At 37.5% G+C, this 6,287-nt stretch overlaps 1 pseudogene; it reads left to right on the top strand.

Moving 5' to 3' along the window:
* The first annotated feature begins 3,072 nt into the window (after positions 1 to 3,072).
* LOC119046636 (PDZ and LIM domain protein 1-like) lies at positions 3,073 to 4,745 on the top strand (annotated as a pseudogene).
* Positions 4,746 to 6,287: the final 1,542 nt, after the last annotated feature.

The raw sequence follows: 6,287 nt of genomic DNA on the forward strand, positions 1-6,287 counted from the left end.
AGGAATCTGAGAGAATTAAAGAAACAGGATGATTAGCTCTGGGGGAAGGGTTGAAGGTGTGGAGGAATGAAGCAAAAAGGAAAAAGAATTTATGGATACAGGCAACAATATGGTGGTTGTGGGGAGGAAGGGGGTAAGTGGAGGTAGAAGAGGGTATAGGGGGATACACAGTAATGGAAAAAACACAATAAAATGAAAAAAATAACTACTAAGTGCACAAAGCCAAAAATGATAGAGCCAGGCTACAAACTCATAACTTACCAAAATGGCATAGGCTACTCACTACCACCAATGTGTAATCTTGGGAAAATCCACTTAGTTTCTCCTAGTCTAGAGTTACATACCTACCTGTGCAATGTTGTGTTTATACCATTCATATCCATTCTTACATAAGGTTGAGGTATTGGAAGGCTTAGTACAACCTGGACTTCTTTGCCTAGCTCCTGGCAACCTAATGAGGAATTAGTTCCTAACCTTATATAGGGTTTTATTGCCTTTTCATTTTTTTAAGTTTTCAGAAACATAAGAAGGTAACAATGCAATTCTTGTCATTTAATCAGCTAAGACAGAACACTTCAGTGGTCTCAGCAGACCGTAGGCTCTCTCCTTTCACAACTTCTTCAACCTCTTTGCACCGTTCCTGATGATTTGACTTTATGCATCTGGGAGAGAGCCCAAGGACAAGAACTCTGAACATGAGGTAAGAGCAGACACAAAGTCCATAATCAGAGTGACTTACTGAGGTTTTGTTTGTTTTTATGAGTTTCTGAAGAACTGGAAAGCTGCCAGTCAAAATGACCAATTATTCATTTGTCAGGTTAAATTGGTACATGATTGATACTCCAATTGCTAGTAAGCATAGAAGGGGGCAAAAAGTCAGCTATTGGCTTTATTTTGGGTATCAGTGTATGATTTCCATTGCTATGTTGAATGGCAACTCAAATAGGCAAGGTATTTAGGTTAAAACTTCAATCAATTCAAAGGGCTGAAATGTTAGGACAAAAACTCGTATTTACCTGGAATAGAAAAGTAAACCAGGAAAGCTTGAATGTTAGTGAAGGGAATGGTAAGGACTATGGAGAACTGCAGTGCATATGACCTGCCTGAAAATGTTTTCTAAGTATCTATTTGTATAAATAATGGTGGTCTTTTATCAGATTCAAAGACTGATGTACTGGTGTAAAGTTAGATGGTACCCCATAGTGGGGTGTGAAACCTTGCAACTCATCTTGAGAACAGACTTACATTAATATATAAGGATTTTTGACAATTAAATAAGATTTGCTTATAATTCAGTTATTAAACTATAAACTATGCTTAATAAATAGAAACTATTATAATATTTTAGTAATCATTTTATAAAATGCTATAATTATTAACTAACAAATTCATTATATTTGGTACTTGAAAAATGTACTCCTAACTGTGAGGTTGAGTGAATAGTTGTTATTTTGATTTCCAGTTTGGCAGATGAAGAAGATGAGACTTGGAGTGTGCGGAACACAAAGGAGAGAGAGTTTAAACTCAAGTCCAGATTACGTGACTTCACAATCCAGACATTGTAGAAAAATTCTGACATGTAAAGAGTTTAGAAATCATCACTTCCACCCTTATGAAAAGAGAAAGCTGGGAGAAATGAAAATTAGCATTTCTTGGATCTGTTGAAGAGCTAAAGCTACAGGGAGAACCATCAATTGAGTCTGAAGAGTCACCACTGAAATCAGCTTACTTGTAGCAGAAGTCACTGAAGACAAAAACAAGTAGAAAGACTTAAATGTCAATTCTGATTAATTTCTGGAGTCTGAGTGTATTAGCATGAGAGTGTAAAACTTCTGGAAGCCTCGAATTTAGAAAGGTCACCAACAAAGATTTAAGTGCTTACAAGCCTTGTTTAATTTCATCATGAGAACAGCCCTGTGGGGTGTGTATGGTTGTCCTTACTTATAGATGAGGTGAGTCAACCTAAGAGATCTGAGATAACTTTGCCAAGTTATTTCAGCCATAGCTGAAAAATAGTAAAACCAATCTTTGAAATTCCTGCCTCTAGGAATCTCAGGATTATTATGACAAAGATCCAATCAGGCTCTCCTGGGTCTCTCCAGAGAAGGGGGAATCAATTGTAAAACATGTTTAGTTTTAAACATAGCCTCTTCTGGGGGAGAGGGGGAACTTTAACAGAAAAACATGCATTTGTTCTCCAGTCTCCTTTAGTCTTTTTGTCTCATATAAATTATATTTACCCCCAAGTAGCTATTACTAATATCTTATACCGTGTTGAGAAACTGGATGGTTCCCTCTAAGAAAACAAACAAAGCAAAGGTGTCCTTTCCTACCACTCATATTCAACATTGTTCTGAAAGCCCTAAATAGGGTAACGAGGCCAGAGAATAGGTAAAATGATACTGATTGGAAGAGAATGTATATAGCTGTACTGTTAAATAAAAACTATTGTCCATGTTGAAAATCTTAAAGAATTGATAAAATACAAAACCCCACAACTAATCAACCATATAAAAAGGTTATAGAACTCCAAGAAAGTATAAAAAACTCTATTGCTCTTCTAAATGCCAGTAATGAACAATGGAACGTTTTTTTTAATATTTTTATTTATCTTTAGAGGAGAAGGGAAGGAGAGAGGAGGAGAAACATCAATGTATGGTTGCTTTTCATGCATCCCCTGCTGGGAACTGGCCTGAAGGGAACTGGCCTGCAACCCAGGCACGTGCCCTGACTGGGAATCGAACTGCGATTGTCTGGTTCGCAGACCCGCGCTCAATCCACTGAGCTACACCAGCCAGGCCTTGAACAATGGAACATTTAAAAACAATATTATTTGTAAAACACCAAATATGAAACACATATAAATCAAATAAAATACATACAAGATTCATATGTGGAAAACTTCAAAGTATAAATGAAGTAAACAAAGAAAGATTTAAGAAATAGAAAAATATTTTAAGTGCATGGATTATTAGACTTCATACCCTTGTAAAGTCAATTCTTCCTAATTCATTTTTACATCTGCTCAATTTGAATCAACATCCAAGGAAAATACAAACAGTCTAAAATGTGTATGAAAAATTATGCCTTCAAACAGCCAACATAGTACTGAAAGAAGAGACCACCCAGCAAATTGTCCTCCAGGGCCCAGCGCCATGGAGCTTCTGCCTCGTGGATGGCAAGGACTTGCGCAGCCACTCACCGTTTTCCTGGGTCACTCCGAAGCAAGGCTGCTATAGCTGGTTTATTATTGGAGATGTAATCACAGACATCGATGGGAAAAAATACCAGCAATATGACGCACTTGGAAGCTCAGAACTAACTCAAAAGCTGCATAGACGACAATACTCATGCGCTAGCCAGATCTGAAAATAATGGGTGGTCTCCTCTAGTAACAGAGGATAGGTAATGCCATCCGTACAAGATGAATTTGGCCTCTCAACTGCAAGAAGTGGGGCACAGAGGAAGTGGCTCTAAGCCACAATGGCAGAGCCATGTCCTTCACTGCCTCACCTGTCTCCAGCTGTGCCCCCAGCGTCATCACAAACCAGCACAACAAAGCCTCCAGACTCTACTCCTCTAAAGACATTTCCAACTTCAACAATGCCTTAGAGTCAATGTCGGTGTCCAGTGGGCCAGAAATGAATGGAAGAGCCTTAGAGCATTCTTAGTCTCCAAGTGGACCAGTCATCAACTAAGAATCTGAAGTTTACAAGATGTTTCAGGAGAAATGGGAGTTAAATGAGCCCCCAGACAGTCCACTTCATTCTTGGTTTTACAAGAAATCCTGGAATCTGAGAAGGTAGAGAATCTGAACAAGCCTTTGGGATTCAGGAGAGTTATGGCTGCAAAAAGGCTGCATTGATTGCAAATGCCCAGAAATTGCCCATGTGTGCAAATGTGGCACGTGCCTTGTAGGTGTATTTGTGCAGCTGCAGGACCGTCACCGCCACCCTGAATGTTATGTGTGCACTGACTGTGGCACATCTGAAACAGAAAGGCTATTTCTTTGTGGAAGGTCAAATCTACTTTGAAAGAGCACGCCCAGGAGCCTGTCACCCCACCTGAAGGCTACTACGTGGTCTGTGTTGATTAATACTACTCTCCAAAGCGCTCCTGTTGATACTTGTTCTCTCAATGCTCAGGCCCTCTACTCTCAGAAGTTCTTGCTTATTCTGGTCTTAACCCTGCTCACTAAACGTTCCACCCCCCGCCTTTGCTAACCAACTAGCACTGCTGTGAGATGCTTACTTTCCTAATAAATGGAAGATCGTTTTGTTCAGTGTCCCTTGGCCAACATCACTGGATCTTCTCCCCACCTCAGTTTATTTTTGCTGCAAATGGACAGCAGCCAAACTTGAACCAAACTGAACTTAACATGTCTGCCATTTATTTTGTTTTCACTCAATAAATTTATAGACTCTAAAAAAATACTGAAAAAAGAAGAGCAAAGGTGAAGTCCTCACACTGTCTGGTTTGAAGACTTACTATTAACCTTCAATAAATAAAATGGCATAGTATTTATGAAAAAATAGACAAATAGATTATGGAAAAGGACGAGAGGGTTCAACAGCAGAATGATATGAATATAGTCAGCTAATTTTTGGCAAAAGAGCAAAGGAGAAAAGATCATCTTTTCAACAAATAGTGACAGGATAATTGCACATCCAAATGCAAACAAAAAATCAAACAAACAAAATTAGGCAAAAAAAAATTCATTTTATAGAAATTAACCCAAAATGAATCATAGACATAAATACTATAAAATATTAATTATAAAACTTTTGGAAAAATACTTCAGAGAGAACATGATATTGATTATGTGTTTTTAGATATACCATAAAAATTAAAGAAAAGTATAAATATTAAAAACTTCTGCTTTGTCAACATCTCTGTTAAAATAATGAAAATATAGTCAATAGACTGGAAGAAAATATTTGCAAAACAGAGATCCGATAAAGAACTGTTATCTAAAGCATACAAAAATCTCTTAAAATTCAACAATAAGAGAGCAATCACCCAGATTTAAAAATGGACAACTAATCTGCACAAACTCCTCACTAAAAATATATATACAGATGGGAAATAAGCATATGAAATGTGATACTACATCATTTATCACAAGAGACTTACAAATTAAAACAATACAGATACCACCACACAACCACTGGGATATCTAGGAACGCCTAAAATCCAAAAACCAACAATACCAGTTGCTGGTTGGAATGCAGAGAACAGCATGAATTCTCACTCACTGCTGAAGTAAATGAAAAATGATATTCCCACTTGGGAAGACAGTTTCATAGTTTCTTACAAAGCTAAACATAAATGACCTAGCAATGAGTTGGAAACATCACTATGAAATTACATTAAATTCAACATAGATGTAGATGGTCACTTATAGAAATACGGGGAGGTATGCATGTATGTATATACATATATGCATATAAAATATAATTCCTTGTTCTGCCAGCTTAGAGGGCCTAGGAACAATGAAATCCCAGTGGCAACAAGTACACTAATCACCCAGATCTTGGTTTCTAATCCCCTCTCCAATAAAAGTGGGGCTCCTTGGAGAAAGGGCTAATTTTAGGATTGGAGTAGGAAGTATACAAAGTGAGCCTATAGCATCTTATAGCAACAAAAATTATAGAATTGCTGAAACAAAAACACAAAACACTACAATGATAGGAACATTTTAAAAGGATGTAGAAGCCAATAGTCAAAGCGGCAGCAATTTGATCAGCAAAATATAGTTTTGGATTATAATCCAAAGTTTCAAATAAACACCCAGGAGTCTATTCTAAAAAAGTAAATGATTGAATAAAAATGTAAGATAATAGAAAAGCATGTTGTGCAGAAGAATTCAAAATAATCTTTGTAGCTTATTAACTGAAACAAAACTTCTAACTGCATGTGGACTATGCAGAGTAACTCTCCTTTATGCTGCACAGCCTGAAAGGTGGAGTGGTGGGGGGTTAAAATACTGTACAGTGGAGAAACCTGATAGCCACTGCCTCAGCCAGGTGAGCAGGTCATCATTAACAGTGTTCATTCATATGGTGTACCCTTGGAATGACGTGATGAAAATTGCACTGTACCTTTTTGAAGCTCCTCCTAAAACACATATCCTCAGCCTAATCATTAGAAAAATATTAAGCTTATCTCAGTTGTGGGGATATGCAACAACATACCCTGACAAGTACTCCTCTAAACTTTCAAGTTCACCAAAAAAGAACCCCCTGAGAAAATGTCATAGTCAACAGGAGGCTAAGGAGACATGATGA

This window comes from Artibeus jamaicensis, unplaced genomic scaffold (genome assembly GCF_021234435.1).
Source record: "Artibeus jamaicensis isolate MK-2021 breed Jamaican fruit bat unplaced genomic scaffold, CSHL_Jam_final contig_908, whole genome shotgun sequence".
Lineage (NCBI taxonomy): Eukaryota > Metazoa > Chordata > Mammalia > Chiroptera > Phyllostomidae > Artibeus > Artibeus jamaicensis.